A 19,471-nucleotide genomic window follows, 5' to 3' on the forward strand; every position below is an offset into this window, starting at 1 on the left:
GTGTGTGTGTGTGTGTGTGTGTGTGTATATATATATATACTTTTTTTTTGAGACAGGGTCTCACTCTGTCACTTAGGCTGGAGTGCAGCAGCATGATCATGGTTCACTGAAGCCTCATCCTGCAAGGCTCAAGCGATTCTCCTACCTCAGCCTCCCAAGTAGCTGGGACTACAGGTGCACAACACTGCACTGGACTAATTTTTGTATTTTTTGTAGAGATGGGGTCTCACCATATTGCCCAAGTTGGCCTCAAACTCCTGAGCTCAAGTGATCCTCCCACCTCAGCCTCCCAAAGTGCCGGAATTACTGGCATGAGCCACCATGCCAGACCTAATTTGTATAATTTTAAAGTGAATCAAGAAACTCAGTTTGTCATAGGATGCTAATCGCAGTTTCATCATATCTTTAAAGTTTTAAACATAAGATATTTACCACATAGTGTATCGACCATAGACAGGGGTAAATAATAGGCAAATCTCAGTTCAAATCCAAGCTCTGCTACCTACTGGCTATGTGAACTTATCAAGTAGCATAACTCATATGAGTTTCAGTTTCCTCATTTGTAAAATGGGCATGTAGAATATATTTTCTCAAAATATGCTTGAAAATATTAATTATAACAATGTATACAATGGCTGGGCAGTGGGTCACACCTGTAATCCCAACACTTCGGGAGGCCGAGGTGGGCGGATCATGAGGTCAGGAGTTCGAGACCAGCCTGGCCAGTATGGTGAAACTCCGGCTTTACAAAAAATACAAAAACTAGCTGGGCATGGTGGTGCACGCCTGTAGTCCCAACTACTTGGAAGGCTGAGGTAGGAGAATCGCTTGAACCCAGGAGGTGGAGGTTGCAGTGAGCTGAGATTGCGCCACTACACCCCAGCCTGGGCAATAGAGGGAGACTCCGTCTTACAAAAAAAAAAGCATACAATGTGTCTGGTACAAGACATATTTTCTATAAATTTTCATTAAAAATAAATAATGCAAACTAAAGTCAGACAGTTAAGCAGAATGTCAACCCAAATGCTATGATAATAAGTCTTTCTTCTCTTTCTTAAGTTTTTGTCTTTTGAATTGATTTCTTACTCAACATATGAAGACATGATACTTTGATGCATGAAATATTTACTGCAAAAAATCTGTTGTCATTTATGTTGAGGAAAAACAGTTCATTCTCTTCATTCACTCTCAAGTTATGTACATTTCCTCCTGCCCCTCTCTGGGCATATTCCCCTTTCAACGATGAATATTTGTCATTCCATAATTAAAGAAGTTCCAACACCGATCATAGAACTTGAATAAACTGCAAATGACTACAGAAGAAATAAAAACTTTTAAAAACATTTTTCCCCTTTGGGGACAGGAAACTGTGAAAGTAAGCTTCAGTAGGGAGAGAGGACAGAGACAATGGTCCCATGTCACCACTAACAATGGAAAGGACAAAACAGGCTAACAAAATCAAAGATATATTTTTCTATATCATCATTAAACCTGTGGGTCAGTCACTTTAATTTTAAAGCATCTTATCAATTAGTTACCAGATTTGTTCATCAGCAATGAAGAAAGTAGGACATATATAGAGAGGTTACTATAATAGATATTTCTTTTGAGAAGGAGCTCTGATGACCCTAGTATATAAGCAATATGGAAGATTAACTGCTCAACCCTGATACTCTTTCTCTGATACTGAAAACAGAAGAAAGTCATTTTCTTAAGGCAGCCCAATGCTTGGAGTAGACAAAATCAGAATAATTTAATATCTGAAAGTCTGAAAATCAATTTTTGGGTGTGAGATAGTTAGAGACTTCACTGTCTTTTAAACAATTGAATACAACTATTAAATGGAGCAGGTATCAACTGAGTAATTGCATAAACTGGATAATTATATGTCAACTGCTTAATGACTGATTGCATTATTTCTGGTACAGTGATAAAGGGTAATTAAATTTTTTTTTTCCTTTTTAGATGAAAATGTAAAAACAACAACACTAACCTATCTTTTCAGAGCAAGGCCAAAAATGGAAACAGTCTATAATTATTCTAATCTACATTTCATTACATCTTCAGTGCCTAGCACAGTGTCTGGCAAATAGTCAATATTTTTAAAACGTATGTTCATTAAAGTTTGTTGGATAGGTTACAGGATTATAAAGTGTTTACTCACTTTTAAAGATATATTTAACATAATTCTGTATAAAATTCATTTCTGGGCAACAGCAGCTATGTACGAATTTTGCAGATAGACTTAATGAACCTCTGGCGTTTCATAGACATTATCACTCATTCATTACATTGAAAGCTAATATGGTGAAACTCCATCTCTACTAAAAATATAAAAAGTAGCTGGGCGTGGTGGCGGGCACCTGTAGTCCTAGCTACTCGGGAGGCTGAGGCAGGAGAATCACTTGAACCTGGGAGGGGGAGGTTGCAGTGAACCGAGATCGCGCCACTGCACTCCAGCCTGGGCAAGAGAGCGAGACTCTGTCTCAAAAAAAAAAAAAAAAAAAAAAAAAAAAAAAAAAAAAGTATGTATTTAGTGATAGAAATAAAACTGAAACATAGGAGTAAAACATAATTCTCTTGTGGTACCTTTGTGAAAACTTGTGTAAATAAAGAACACATTTAAGTTAAAAGCACGCAGAACCTTATGAATAAAAATGTCAGTCATTTTTCCCTATTCCAAGATGCAATTGATGTTTTTGTTTGTATGTTTCGCTGCCAATTGAATAAACATTTTGAAATTTCACAGTAATGTTACTTTTGAAATTCAGCAACATGTTCTTATGAATCTAGATTGAATGTCTTTATCAATTACTCATCAACTATAAAATATGCTTTCCCTTTCAACTTGTAAATCATTAGTCTTAAATTACTACAATGAAACTATTAAGGGGTAGTTTTTACCAAGTGGCCAAAGTAAGAATCAGGGGTCTTTGCTGTAGCTGTGGTTGTTATTGTGCCATTGTTTATTTTATTTGTTCCCTGAAGGGCAGAATATGAGTAGAGGCTAGTCAATGCGTAAGAAAGCAAAGAGGATCATTTGTATTCTCATTAGTGAATTGTCTTTCATATGGTACTTTTAGCATCCAAATCAATACTCTGAGTGATATAGTTTGTTAGGGACTTAATTAAAACAACAAGTTTAGGGTGGGAGTGCTGGCTCATGCCTGTAATCCTAGCAATTTGGGAGGCCAAAGGTGGAAGATTGCTTCAGGTCAGGAGTTTGAGACCAGCCTGGGTAAGATAGCAAGACTCCACCTCTACAAAAAGTAAAAAATTAGCCTGGCATAGTGGCGCAGGCTTGTAGTCCTAGCTATTCAGGAGGCTGACTGAGGTGGGAGGATCACTTAAGCTCAGGAGTTCGAGATTACAGTGAACTATAATAGCACAACTGTACTGCAGCCTAGGAGACAGAGTGAGACTCTGTCTCTATTTATGGGCCATGAAAAATAGAATTATATTTCCATAATTACTACATATATTTATTTCTTTTGATGTCACATAGTCTGTTTTTTCTCCTTAGGAGAAGAATATTTTCCTTATGCTTTCCTCTTACATTTTCTGTTAACTGGAACAAGTGAGAGATTTTATAATCCCTAGCCACGGTTAATAGACAATGCTATATCAACCATTTTACATGATAATAATCTTTTACAATTTATTTCCTTCTACATATGTAGAGCTAATTTAAACTATCAATGACAAGGTATTATTTTATAATACCGCTGTCCATATTAAATTATTTGGACAAATGTAAAATTCATTTTGAAACACAAATACTTTATGATCATATGTGATAACTGTTTTGTTTTGTTTTGTTTTGTTTTGAGGCAAGGTCTCACTCTGTAGTCCAGGCTAGAGTGCAGTGGTGTGATCATGGCTCACTGCAGTCTCTACCTCCTGGGCCCAAGTGATACTCCCACTTCAGCCTCTTGAGTAGCTGGGACCACAGGTGTGCACCACCACACCCAGCTAATTTTTAAATTTTTGTTTTTGTAGGGATGGCGTCTCCCTATGTTGCCTAGGCTGGTCTTGAACTCCTGGGCTTGAATTATCCTCCTACCTTGGCCTCCCAAAATGCTGGGATTAAAAGTGTGAACCAGCCATATGTGATAACTTTTTTAATCAGTAATTTTAGCAAGCAGAAAGCAAAAATGAGAACAATGGTTATGAAGGTAAGGATATATACATGTATAGCTCACAATTCTTAGAATACTTTTCAGATAAACAATGTATGTATATATTTATACAAACACATATATACGCAGGTACATATTTATCTAACATTCTGTAGAAAAAAATCTTCTCATCCTTACATTTCCCTAAAATTTTAAAATATTAGTTATATGTAAGACGCAAGTATATATCCACTTTGAGTATAACCTACAATATATATTTTATCTTTTTCATTTTATTATTGTTGTACACATTTGGTATTCATAACATGCTCAACAATAGAATTATAAATGCATTCCTTATATCACAAAAATGCAGAATATCAGTTACTGGAAATTATGCATTGCTTCTGAAATTAAAATGTTTATTGATTCAAAAGCTAAGAACTTAGTTAACAAATAACTAAAGTAATAGAACAAACTTTTAAAATACTACTAATCAGAACAGACACATAATGCTGTGCATGACTATGAAATTTTTACTCTTTTAAAGCACAAAATCTCTTACATAGGTTACAAACATGTAAAGAATGCTATCCAATCACACAGAAACAAAATTAGAGGTTATAACATAATAAACATCCACAGTAGTTACTTGATTATGTGTTGTGTAGTAGCTAATGACATTGCAACTGTACGTCAAACCTGTTATTTGAAAGAACTAGCAAGGTTTTCAAGATTGCTAGAAGAGTGGTTTAAAGAATTAGATTTTTATTACATACGAAAGGCTAAATTTGACTTTTGTTTACACACCAATAGAGATTAAATATTTCTCATAAATGAGATGAAAGTCAAAGTAACTTTGAAAATAACACCATAATTGCTTGACCACTCCATTCGTTATAAAGATAATAATTGTTTAGGTGTATGAAATTAAATTTATTTAGTGAAAAAAATATGCTGTGTTCTGTGGATAGTAAAGTTAAAAGAACATTAAACATTTCTGGCTGGGCTTGGTGGCCCACGCCTGTAATCCTAGCATTTTGGGAGGCTGAGGCAGAAGAATCATTTGAGCCCAGGAGTTCAAAACCAGCCTAGGCAATACAGTGAGCCCTTATCTCTGCAAAAATAATAGTAATAATAATAAATAAAAATAAAAAATAAAAAGTAAACAAACATTTGCATTGTCCAGGATCAACAGACCTCTTCAGCATAACTGAAGCCCAAAGAGGATATTGCAATATATCCTCTCTTGTTATTTTTAGGCTTGTACTTGGTATTACTTTATGGTTGTCCTTGATGTTCTTCACCACTGACTTTGTATCTTGAGATTGGTACACAAGGCACACTGTAAATCAGCGAGTATGTGTAGAAGTTTCAGGGAATTTAAGAGTGCAATGGGTTCTGGATATTAGCCCTCTGTCAGATGAGTAGATTGCAAAAATTTTCTCCCATTCTGTAGGTTGCCTCTTCACTCTGATGGTAGTTTCTTTTGCTGTGCAGAAGCTCTTTAGTTTAATTAGATCCCATTTGTCAATTTTGGCTTTTGCTGCCGTTGCTTTTGGTGTGTTAGACATGAAGTCTTTGCCCATGCCTATGTCCTGAATGGTACTACCTAGGTTTTCCTCTAGGGTTTTTATGGTATTAGGTCTAACATTTAAGTCTCTACAACCTCTTGAAAAACTATAGAGATAAACATATGCATAGCATTACGACCTAGCAATTCCACCCCTCACTATGTACCCAACATAAATGCATACATATATTCACCAGGAGACACATATTAGAATGTTCACAGCAACAGTATCTTCTAACATCCAGAACCTGAAAACCCAAATATCTGTCAGCTTATGAATGGATAAACAAATTGCTGTATATCTACCCAGAGGAAATGCATTTCTGGTACATACAACAACATGGTGAATCTCAAAAATACGCTGAGCAGAGAATCCAGACACATAAACACATGCACATGATTCCATTTACACAAAGTACAAAAACAGGCAATAATAAAATGGATGATTCTCATAAATATGATGTGGAGCAAAAGAAGCCAGACACAAAAGAGTATATACAGATGATTCCATTTTCATAATGTATAAAAAGGCAAAACTAATCAATTAGAAGTGTATATAGCGTTTACTGTTTGGAAAAGCTAGAAGAAAGGAGCACAGAGGTGGTTTCCGGGGTGCTCGTCATGTTCTGTTTCTTGATCAGATGAATATTTATTAAACTGCATCCTTATGGTAAAAAAAAAAAAAAAAAAGAGTGCAATGGGGCAGTGAGGCGTGAAGTTTCAGAGGTTAGAGGAATTGGTATCACAGCAGAGATGTGGAGAGAGGATGGCAACAGCAGTTTTGTTGGTGGAGAGCATCAGTAGTATCTTCAGTGGACCACTTCTGGGGCACAATGTTGACTATATCTTTTATCCCTCAGTTTCTGTTCCCAACTGCTCTTGTAGCATTCCAGGGAGGCGTGTGAATGATCAGATTCTCTTCAAATAAATTATTTTTCTGCTTAACGTAGGCAGGATAGGTTTCTGTTGTTTGCAAACAAGAATCTTTACTGGTATTGCCTCTTTATTTTCTGAGTTATCTTTTTCTGTTTTTTAATTTTTTTTTTTTTTTTGAGACAGAGTTTCGCTCTAGTTGCCCAGGCTGGAGTGCAATGGCTCTATCTTGGCTCACCGCAACCTCTGCCACCCAGGTTCAAGAGATTCTCCTCCCTCAGCCTCCCAAGTAGCTGGTATTACAGGCATGCATCACCACACCCAGCTAATACTGTGTTTTTGGCAGAGAGGGAGTTTCTGCATTTTGGTCAGGCTGGTCTCTAACTCCCAACCTCAGGTCATCTGCCCACCTTGGCTTCCCAAAGTACTAGGATTACAGGCATGAGCCACAGCGCCCAGCCGAGTTATCTATTAATTTAATTCTTAATTGATCATGTAATTCTTATACTGCTCTTTGATAAACATTAACCTTACCAAATGTATGGGCATGCAATGGCTGACCAGGAGATTTTGACCCTATCAAATCATTACTGAAGAAATAAAAGAGTTCATGGATGCTGGGAAATAAAATTCAGTGACCAAAAATATTATATTTTTCATCCTTACATGGAAGAATGACAATTTCACACAAAAAAGAGACTTGAGTATTGAGATTGTGAAAAACCTTACCAAAATCTGACAGAATATTCATGTGTAAAACATTTCCCACACATAACTTAAAAACATTTTCATAATTAATTATTTATTAAAAGACATTGTGAGGTAAATCAGAAAACAAGAAACTCCATTTTCTGGGCCATTGTGAGAAATCAATCTGTTTTAGAGTTTTAATTAGGCTATAATGCGTTAGAGTTCAAATGTTCCAATTAATATTGGTTCCTCCTAACCTATGGTTTCCTGCAGTTCTCTTATAGCCAATTGCAATTCACAAATCTAAATCTTCTGAATCAAGATAATGAATGAATAAATAAACAAACAGACACATCAACAAGTGCTTCCTCACAATATAAAAATACTACTCGTAAAGATACCACAATCTAAATATTACCATTTAAAACTAAAATCCAATCTCATGATAAATACACTGTGTACTCCAAGGAGTCTTTAATAAAGTTTTATGGAAGTTTTGTTTCATCCATAGCTGATTCCAGTCTTTGTTGCTCAGCAACTACCTGCCAGATCACATTTCCAAGCTGTAATATAACTAGCTCCCTGGAGAGCACTTCAAACAAATGGGAGTTTTCAGCCACTTAATTCAATGCCCTTTACACAGGGATTGCTTTAGGGACCATGAGATTTGGGATTTAGAATGCCCCAGGACCCCTGTTAGGTCTCAAGATTCTATAGAATACTGGTTGCAGGTAAGTGCCTAGTAGTTTAAAAGAAATGCACATAGATACGACTGAAAGACATCCTGGCAGGGACTTTGTTTCTTGACAGCCTAGAAGTGAATAAAATATCCCATGGAGAGCTACTGAGAAAAGAAAAACAGAGACTAAGAACAGTATTGTGGCATAATTTCCTTATAGTTTCCTGAATATAAAGAGAAAAAAGTCAATACAGATATACAACTTGAGAAGTAGTTAGAAATTCAGGAGAATATAATGACTATGGCAGTTAATAAAGTATGGAATCTCAAGAAGGTCTGGTCATCAATGCTCAGAACATACAAGAAGCCAAGAAAGGGTGAGATAGAGCCACGCGACTAGAGGTAAAGTTCTGATGAGGCCAAAAGAAATTTGCCATAATAATGGATTATTCTTCGATTGAGCCCTTTGAACTAACCTTTAAATTGTCTTGTGGTAGTTTTCTTTTTAAAAATTTCTGTTAAGCATTTACTCACCTTCTTTAACTGTCTATGATCAGAATAAAACCACTAATCAGCTAGGCCACCCATAAAAGAATGTACAACCAAGGAGATGGTAGGGGTTGGAGATCACATAGTCATTTTTCCATTATTAGCATAAGATTAGTATAGAATAAACAAATCAGATCTATCATAAAGTCAAAGCATACAAGCCATGAAAGAAGCCACGGTCAAGTCAAGACTATAGGAAGGGGACAATAAAAGGCAAGGAAAAGTAGAAATCAAGAAAGGGAAAAGTAGAAATCAAGAAAGGGAAAAGTAGAAATCAAGAAAATAAAAAAAAAGGAAGATAATTTCAGGAATTCTTACATTCCTCCAGATTTCCATATATATATGGATGTCCAATTGGCTATCACAGCTTGAAATCTTAATAAAAGATGCAAGCTGGGAAAGACAGTGAGGTGGAATCTACCAAGTTATTCTAAGGTGTCTAAGACCATATCCCATTGAACTCTGTCTCTCTCTTCCTCTCTCTCTCTCTCTGTCTCTCACTCTCTCTCTCTCACACACACACACACATACAGATATATTTATATAAACATATATATACATATGTGTATGGAAATGCACTAAATTCTGTATAATATTAAATCATTGTACATAACTGTCTCTATTACTGGAGTTGTAAAATTCTTTATAGAAGGAAAAAAGATGTCCAACAGAATGTGTCTAGTACCTAGTTCGAATGAATTGCAAAATGTATGGTTTATTGTTGAAATGGAAAAGTAGTTATAAATTAATAAGATAAAAAATTTCACACAAACTGACGTATTTATTAAAAATTAAGATATCTCAGAAACAACCTGGAAATATCCCTAAATATCTTTAACTGAGTTCCATATTCATCCTGCAAACCTTTCTAATTGCCTACCCAATATTTATTCTCCTCTTTTACTAAGTATAATTCTCTTTGTAGTAAAAATTTGTCTAGTTAAAAATACTCCCCTCCCTGCAGGTCTTTTGCACCTGAGGTGGCCTTGTGAACCCCAGTCAATGAGATAGAAACACAAATCGTGTGGCCGGGCATGATGGCTCACACCTGTAATCCCAGTTCTTTGGAAGGCCGAGGTGGGTGGATCACCTGAGGTCAGGAGTTTGAGACCAGCCTGGCAAACATAGTGAAACCCCTCTACTTAAAATACAAAAAATTAGCTGGGCGTGGTGGCGGGTGCCTGTTATCCCAACTACTTGGGAGGCTGAAGCAGGACAATTGCTTGAATCCAAGAGGCGGAGGTTGCAGTGAGCGGAGATCGTGCCATTGCACTCCAGCCTGAGTAACAGAGACTTTGTCTCAAAAGGAAAAAAAAAAAAAAAAGACAAATCATGTATGTTAGTCTTTCAAGAATGCCCTAATTTTCCTAATGAAGGGGGACGGATTCAGCATCCTTTACACTTATTTTCCCCATTCCCTTTTTATTCTTCCTGCCTTGAGCAAAGACTTGATGCCTGATAGGTAGACAGCCATTTTGCAATCATAACTTAAAAGCTCATATTATAAGGATAATGAGGGAAAGAAGAGAAAAATTTTATAGACGATACCTTTCTGAAAAAACGACACAATTCCTGAATTGCATTCTCCAGGCCTGAAAAAATAAAACCCCTATTTGTATGAGATACAGATAATTCTCAGGCAATGCAATTTTACCAACTTTTTGGTAACACAGTTAATCTTTTTTTGAAATTATGTACAAGTTATATCTATGTCTATACATCTATATTTACAGATAAATATACAATGTAAAGATGCACATATTTAGATTGGCTTTCTAAGTAATATTATTGAAATATAGCTGTGTAAAAGACCACCATTGATACGGACAGGAGAGAGGGAAATACCGGGCAGAAGAGGATGTTTCCCAGCAAAGACTCTGCCTTCCAAGCCTGAAGACCCACAGTCCTAAATAAGGACAGGCATTCCTGTTTTCATGACCAAAAAGTTGCCTTTTGGCCCGCCATGACCCCTATACTGCACCTATCTAAACCCCAAGCCGCAAGCTCCAGAAGCAGACCAGCAAGCCAGCAGACGGATGACAGAACTTTGTGGTAGAGAAAGGGAGAAGAGGAGGAACATCTGAACGCCAAGAGGAATTTGGCTAGGGGCCATTGGAGAGGAGTCCAGCAGCGGAGCAGCCTGACTCCAGGGGAAGATCTCCTTCCCACTCCATCTCCCTCTTCTGGCCCCCCATCCATCCCACCAAAAGCCACCTCCACCACTCAATAAAACCTTGCATTCATCCTTCAAGTCCATGTATGACCCAATTTTTCTGGGATGCTGGGCAAGAGCTCGGGATACAGAAAGCTGGCACACTGGCCCTCTGCCCTTGCAAAAACGCAGAGGGTCCATTGAGCTGATTAACACTCAAGCCATCTGCAGACGGCAAAGCTGAAAGAGCTTTGTAGCACTGAGGTTACAGGTACCCACCCCTAGGACACTACCTTCAGGCAGGGCCCAAATCCCTCACCCCAGCCTCTGCACCTGCCCATCTTCATAGTCCCCTCTCCCACAAGGGGTTTGAGCAGCTGGGTGACCAAACAGGTGAGCCATACCCATCACACATCCTGCAAGGGGGATCAGGGAACTCTCCCATTTCACCGTGACTAATATTTTATATTTAATTGTACAATGATACACTTTAAGAAAATGTTATTGCATGTGAAAATTGAGATTTTCCTTAAAAAGACTGTATGGACATAGGAGAAATAACAGCTGTAGGAAGTTCATTTTACAAAATGAAACAACACCATATTTGATCTAATTAAAACTCGTCAGTGTTAAATGGCATGATAAATTTTATTAACTTACTTTATTTACTCCACATTAAAAAGAAAACTTTGACTAAGGACATGTTAAAGTCTTGAATATTAAACCTGTGATTTATGAACACACAAAAGCCAAAGAGTAAATAATTGTATTTAGGCTGGTAGCCCATCATTTCAAGAAACATTTTTGTAAACAGTGATTCCTTCAAGGATTTGTTAAACATCATCTAACATAACATAAATATTGATTCTTGGGTCTAATAAATAGTAGAGGTGAGATGAAATGTCAAATGTCTAATGTGATTAGATATCATAAAAACATTGACAACATGTCATTTATCACCTTTTATTTTGTTTTGTGTGCGTGTTTGTTTTTTATGATATATGAGTGGCAGAGTAAAAAAAATTTTTTAAAGGGCATTTTTTTTTTTTTTTTGAGACGGAGTCTCGCCCTGTTGCCCAGGCTGGAGTGCAGTGGCGTGATCTCGGCTCACTGCAACCCCCACCTCCTGGGTTCAAGTGATTCTCCTGCCTCAGCCTCCTGAGTAGCTGGGATTACAGGTGTCTGCCACCATGCCCGGCTAATTTTTTGTATTTTTAGTAGAGACGGAGTTTCTCCATGTTGGCCAGGCTGGTCTTGAACTCCTGACCTCAGGTGATTCACCCGCCTCAGCCTCCCAAAGTGCTGGGATTACAAGCATGAGCCACCGCGGCCTGTCTAAAGGGCATTTTTGTTTGGAGAGATTAAGTGTTTGATCCCTTGCTTTCATGTAAAGTGCACATTGCATGAATATATTGAGAACCAGAAATATAATACATTTAGGACCAAATAAGAAAGCCGAGATTTAGGTTGACGAGGGAGAAACAAATTTATGACTCTTTCTACAGCAGATTAGGAAAATGTAGTCTTGGCGAATAGCAACAAAGTATTGAGTACTTTTTGCAGAAGCCCAAATAAAACTATCAGGCCTATAGAGCAGACACTCTATTGTACGGTTCAGTTCTGATACATTTTCTCATTTATGAATACTGTAGTAAGAAATAGCAAAGCTTTTCAGATATGAATAGGAGATTATCTTTCCTCTGTTAGCCTCCCTTTTTTGACCACTGTATCCACTGCATCATCATTTAAGGTTGTGAATAACAGTTTATTTTGTGTGTGGATTTCCAAGTGAGTTATAGCAAATTCCTCTCTATAAGTATGATATGCTATTTATTTCACTCATCAATTCTATCTAATCATGATTTTTCCATTTTTTAGATAACAGTATGCACCCTGGAAATTCTATCCCTTTTTACCTATATACTACTTTCTAAGACAGGTCCATGCCCTACCATTACCTAATCAATGTACGACACACTTATGAGAGAAAAACTTTAAGACAGTCTTGAATCTTTTAAAGAAACCACCTCATTTCTTTTTTTTTTTAATTTATTTATTTATTATTATTATTATACTTTAAGTTCTAGGGTACATGTGCATAACGTGCAGGTTTGTTACATATGTATACTTGTGCCATGTTGGTGTGCTGCACCCATCAACTCGTCAGCACCCATCAACTAATCATTTACATCAGGTATAACTCCCAATTCTGATAATATATTTCATCATCTTGTCTCTGATAACTCCCTTTGAGAAAGCTATTCTCAGTAAGAAGGTTGAGACAGAACAACCTTTGCAGGCTGAGAGTACTCACAATGACTTGATGGTTTTGGGCAGAGGCAGACACTCTATGGATTTTTGCAGTGATTTTTTTTTCTCCTGCAGTAAATAAAGGAAGCCAGAAAGTCTTTACATTTTCTATTGAAATTGATGAATGGTTAACTTTAAACTCTGCCTGGGGTTAAATGAGCTCAAGCTTTAGTGAGTTTTTGGCTCCTCTCTGGAAAGCTTTCTATGAGTAACAGTGTGTTCATTCATCCTGAAGGTACATCCATTGCAATTAGAAGAGATAATGAGACATCAAGAATACCTGTGGCCTTACTGACAGATGTTACTCTGTTTTTATCTATCACTTTGAATTCCAACTGCTAGGTCTTGCCGGTAAAAATGTGGAGAAAACAAACTTTGTAAGGTGCAGCCAAGAACAAATTGAAATGATGGTGAACAAAAGGTCGCCATCAAAAGATACTCTAAGAATGGTATCAAGTTTTAAATTTCAGAGAGAGAATCACAGTCTTCAGTCAGGTGTAAAATGAACTAGACCTGAAATGTATTTAACTGCCTTACATTCCTTAATAACACTATGAAATAGGTGACAACTTCTTCCAATTTTCCAGATGACCAAAATAAAACATAAAGTAGTAACCTGACACGCTGCTTAACATATAAAAATGTTGGTGTTGACAGCATACTACTTTATGGACCAATAAGCTAACCACATGTTTTGTAAGTAATAACTAACTTTATAATTACACTACATCACTTCTCCCTTTAAAAAATATTTTAGTCACAAGCTAATGAATTTTGTTTTCCATGTTGTAATTAGTAGTGCATTAGCAAATATGTTGTGTGAAGAATTTATTAACTGTCTAGGTTTATTTTTCTAGATGTTCCCTACCCACCACCACCTCCATTCTGGATATTAGCATGAGTGCTCTAAATGAACTTTTTCCTTTTCATTTCCTGGAAGAGAAATATATGTATCAGCGGACATTTAATCAATTGGTGGTTTGTAGAGAGGAGGATTTTGAACTTGTAACATAGTCTTCCTGTTAGTTATTTCCTGAGATAATTATGCAACAAAAAGGCTGTAGGAAACAGTTACAAAGTTGAACTCCCAAATTCTGCATTCTAGGGGAAGATATTTAAAAACATGAAGTTAAAACATTGAGATAAGCCAGGTGCAGTGGCTCATGCCTGTAATCCTAGCACTTTGGGAGGCCGAGGCAGGTGGATCACCCAAGGTCAAGAGTTCGAGACTAGCCTGGTCAACATGGTGAACCCTTGTCTCTACTCAAAATACAAAAATTAGCCTGGTGTGATGGTGGGCACCTGTAATCCTAGCTACTCAGGAGGCTGAGGCTGGAAGATCACTTGAAACCAGGAGGTGGAGGTTGCAGTGAGTCAAGATTATGCCATTGCACTCCAGCCTGGGCAACAGAGCAAAAACTCTGTCAAAAAAATAATCATTGAGACAATGATCCTGCATTATGGCAGTGATGATTTCTTATGGCTTTCAACCTGAAAGCGGTATTATTCCTGGGAAGAACTGGGAAAGTATGTTATACCCTTCCTAATAGCAATCTAGAACAAAAATATAATAATTCAGTTTCTAGGGTTGTCACCATGAATATTTTGGTTGTATACAATGATGTTTTTTTCTCTCTTGTGTGTGTGTGTGTATATATATATATACATGTTATGAATATATAATATACAATATATAAATACATAATATATACTGAGAGATGACTACGTATGTTTATTTATATATATGGTCATCTCTCAGTATCTGTAGAGGATTGGTTCTAGGACCTTCATGAATACAAAAATCCACAGATGCTCAAGTCCCTTATATAAAATGGCATGTAAATGCTATGTAAATAGTTGATATACTTTATTAGTTTTGAAATTGGTATTATTTTTGTTGTTGTATTATTTTTATTATTATTTTCCAAATATTTTTGATTTGCCTTTAGTTGAATCCACCCCTGCAAAATCCATAGATATGGAGGGCTGACTCTATATACATATGAAGTTCAATCATTGCGAGAAAGACAGAAGAGTTTCGGACCATGCCTACTTATATTTGACTCAAATAGCCAAACAGAATAGAATAGGATAGGGCTGATAAGACTTTCTGGACACATAGGCTCATGATCTGAACTCAAAAGCAACTTTGGCAGGGGAGTCAGGCCAACATACATTCAAATCTGTAAAATTATAGAAATGTGATATTGGTAAATGTATTTAACGCCCAATAATCGTTTATTAACCTGAGACAAATGGAATCATGTCACCAACTTTTCTGATAATTGAAAGGTTACTTTGGGAGGCCGAGGTGAGTGGATCACCTAAGGTCAGAGGTTCAAGACTAGCCTGGCCAACATGGCAAAACCCTGTCTCTACTAAAAACACAAAAATTAGCCAGGCATGGTGGTACATGCCTGTAATCCCAACTACTCAGGAGGCTGAGGCAGGAGAATCACTTGAACCCAGGAGGCACAGGTTGTAGTGAGCCGAGATCGCGCCATTGCACTCCAGCCTGGGTGACAAGAGCGAAACTCCATCTCAAAAAAAAAAAAAAAAGAAAAGAAAAGAAAGGTTACTTGAAACATGGAAATTTATCTGAAAGTTATTATTTCAGTATTTATTGCAAATAATCTGCTCTTAAAAGAAAAGACTTAATTCTCCCATATATGGACAAGGATATTGATGTAGTAAATAAAAATATTAAGTAGACAATGAGAAGGCCTAAAAATTTATGTTTTGTGAAAATTTGTTTTCATTTAAAATTTTATCAAATCTGGCATAACTTTATTACATAAAAATTTACAAAATTGAGAAAAGAAGTTTACAAATAAAATTGCATATAAATATATTTCGAGTGAGAAATTATGTATAATCATATATATACAATTTTTATGTATGTAGTATATAGATAAATAGATATGAGAGAGAGAATATACTACTGTAGGAAGGTTAAAGTGAATTACATGTAACCAATTTAAAAATACTTTGTTATAATAAACTATATTTTTAAAAGTATGATCTGAACCTGCAAAACCATATGATCTGAAACTGCAAAAACTAAGAAGTGTTACTTGCACCTTTAATAACATTAATTTTTTTAAAAAAAAGATTAAATTTTTTATTGTGTAATAACTCACAATGCTTTGAGAGCAAAGCATTGAGAATTCCATTGTCCCCCAATCAAAATGTATAATATTGTTGTCCATTTTCAGTGTATCTTATACGTGGCTACAGTTTAAAAATCATCGTCATGTGTACATATATATGTGTAACATTCCTATCACCCTAATTTATTTGATACATTTGAAATTGAACTATGATTTTGACTATTTATTTGTGTACTTTGTTCTCTTTGTATGATAGTTATATCATATACTGCTTACTGTTTTATACATATCATATATGAGCTCTTATAATACTTTTTCTCTATTTAATATAGTGTTTATTTTTGGCATAAAATTTATTTCAAACTCCATTGCCTAGTTTGATGGCACATTTGTTTAAAACCTTAAAGGTAGAGGATATGAAACATATACATCATGTTCGTTCTCATTCACCTTCAAGATGAAAGATGTCCTGTTGAGTTTTAGGGCTGGGAAGGAAACAGTTTTCATAACATTAATAGGAAGCAAGAAAAAAAAATTGCAATTTGTGTGTTTAATTACAAGTGTGTTTAATTGTCTTAATGTGTAGAATCAGAAAACCTTTTTAAAATCAGGAAATATTGTTAGGAAGCAAACTACCTACCTGTGTTGGTTTAGGTAAAACTAGGAAATTTTTCTTTCTTCTTTTTTTTTTTTATATTTCAGCTATCTTTATTTATGTATTTATTATTTTACTTTAAGTTCTAGGGTACATGTGCACAGCGTGCAGGTTTGTTACATACGTATACATGTGCCATGTTGGTGTGCTGCACCCATTAACTCGTCATTTACATTAGGGAAAATTTTTCTAAAAGTAAAGTGTGTTAAATAACTTCAGATTGCTTTTAATAAAAGAGTCGATCTTCATTGATCATTTCCTATTGATTTGGAACAAGGAATTTTTAAAAAAAGAGACAAACAAAACTCACTAAGAATAAGCTCACAGTCTACCAACTCTCAACGAGTAAGAGACATCATACCTTCATTCAGTTTTGTCAACAAGTGTTTTTTTAGTATCTACTAATGTGTACAACATTACAAAAATCTGGGCCGGGCGCAGTGGCTCACGCCTGTAATCCCAGCGCTTTGGGAGGCCGAGGCGGGCGGATCACAAGGTCAAGAGATCGAGACCATCCTGGCCAACATGGTGAAACCCCATCTCTGCTAAAAATACAAAAATTAGTTGGGTGTGGTGGCACGTGCCTGTAGTCCCAGCTACTCGGGGGGCTGAGGCAGGAGAATCGCTTGAACCCGGGAGGAAGAGGTTGCAGTGAGCCGAGATCCTGCCACTGTACTCCAGCCTAGGTGACAGAGCGAGACTCCGTCTCAAAAAAACAAAAAAAAAAGTTAAACACACACCACCATATGATCCAGACCTTCTACTTCTAGGCCTTCTATTTACTTCAAAGAAATGAAAGTTTATATTCATACAAAGACTTCTAAAAATCATGTTAATGGCCACTTTATTTACAACAGTAAAAATGTGGAAAGAACCAAAATGTTCATCATTTCAAAAAAAAAAAAAAAGAAAGAAAATGGAAAGTAAGGTTGATAAAAAACAGTGAAAGCTACCTGCAAACTTCGGGCTTCTAAATTAGCTATGAGAAGGGAGATTTGCAATTATAAGCAACTCTTTGGGACCCACTTGCTTTGGGTGGCTGAAATAAGGGTTCATGAGCACTTGTACTCACATCTAAAAATCTGAAAATCTGTAAAGCCTCTTATTGAGGTCAGTACTAGCCACAGCAATCAGCTTGATACTTCAAGTGTAATGAACCAGATTAGCTTATAAAATTACATTGAGAAATGTTCAGAACAGAAGCTTAAAGTACAAAGAGGGTCATGCTGTTTTGGCATGTCTAAATATGTTTCTGTGTCTTAGTGCTAATATTATGGCTAGAAAAAAAAAAAAAGAATGTCCTCTGGAAGAAGGGGATAGCGGGCATAAATATGGAAATTTGATTAAAAAAGGGAAGATAAGACATTATCTTGGTTATCCCTCTAGCTGCATAGAAATTTCAAGTGGTGTCTACTGATGCAATGAATGGAAGGAAAGATGGTTCCAACACTTGTTAATGATAATCCTGGCTTATGAACTAAGCTTCTCCAGTCCCAGTGGCCAATATGTTCCTATTTTGGACTTAGATACGTCTAATAAATTAAACCAGATCCAATAGTTTCTCTTTGGTAGAAATGAGTTTTTATGAACTCGGGTAAAAAAAAAATGAAAACAAAGAGTAACAACTACAGAAATAAAAGTAAAAAGGATAAAGGAAAGTTGGGTTAATTTTGCATTCACAATATGAGTTTCCACTAAATTATGTGAATTCTTATCAAAAATTTTAACAATTGGCTGGGCGCAGTGGCTCATGCCTGTAATCCCAGCACTTTGGGAGGCCGAGGCAGGCGGATCACGAGGTCAGGAGATCGAGACCATCCTGACTAACATGATGAAACCCCATCTCTACTAAAAATACAAAAAAAGTACCGAGTGTGGTGGCAGACTCCTGTAGTCCCAGCTACTCAGGAGGCTGAGGCAGGAGAATGGCGTGAACCTGGGAGGCAGAGCTTGCAGTGAGCGGAGATTGTGCCACTGCACTCCAGCCTGGGCGACAGAGCGAGACTCTGTCTCCATAAAAAAAAAAAAAAAAAAAAAAAATTTTAACAATTGACACTATGAATACAACTATTATTAATATAGCTAATCTTTATTTTAAATTATTTGAACAATCATTTTTAGCATTTATATGCATTATTGTAGGCGTGCACTCATACCACTTTTCGCTTTTATTGTTTTCACTTTGTTTATGGTTTTTATTTTCCTAAGGTTTAATTTGTGAAATGATTCTTAGGCCTGAATATAAGAAAGCATATTAAAATTTCTTTGAAACCTGACAGTGCTAATTTCAATGCTATATTTCTAGTTTGCAAAGAGATATCCCTATTCTCTCTCATTAGAATAGTCTTTTAAAATAAATTTCTTAATGGTCCTAACCAGTATCTTCTTTTAATTTCCCATTTAAATTTCTGCTTAGTTTCACACAAGGGTCTCTTTCAATACTCACCCAATCCCAGTTTCTTTCTGCCATCAATAGGTGTAAAGCAGAAGTTTTTTTCTTTTTTAAGAGGCAGAGTCTCGCTCTGTTGCCCAGGCTGGAGCTCAGTGGTGCGATCTTCGCTCACTGCTTCCTGGGTTCAAGCAATTCTCCTGCCTTGGCCACCCGAGTAGCTGGGATTACAGGCATGCACCACCATGTCCAGCTAATTTTTGTATTTTTTAAAAAAAAAACAAATTATTTTCTTTAAGGCATTATTTTGCCTTTGTTTGAGTCACATATCAGGTATAAGTACTAAATTCTCAGGCTAATTTGCCACATTTCC

This window comes from Macaca nemestrina, chromosome X (genome assembly GCF_043159975.1).
Source record: "Macaca nemestrina isolate mMacNem1 chromosome X, mMacNem.hap1, whole genome shotgun sequence".
In the NCBI taxonomy this organism is placed as follows: domain Eukaryota; kingdom Metazoa; phylum Chordata; class Mammalia; order Primates; family Cercopithecidae; genus Macaca; species Macaca nemestrina.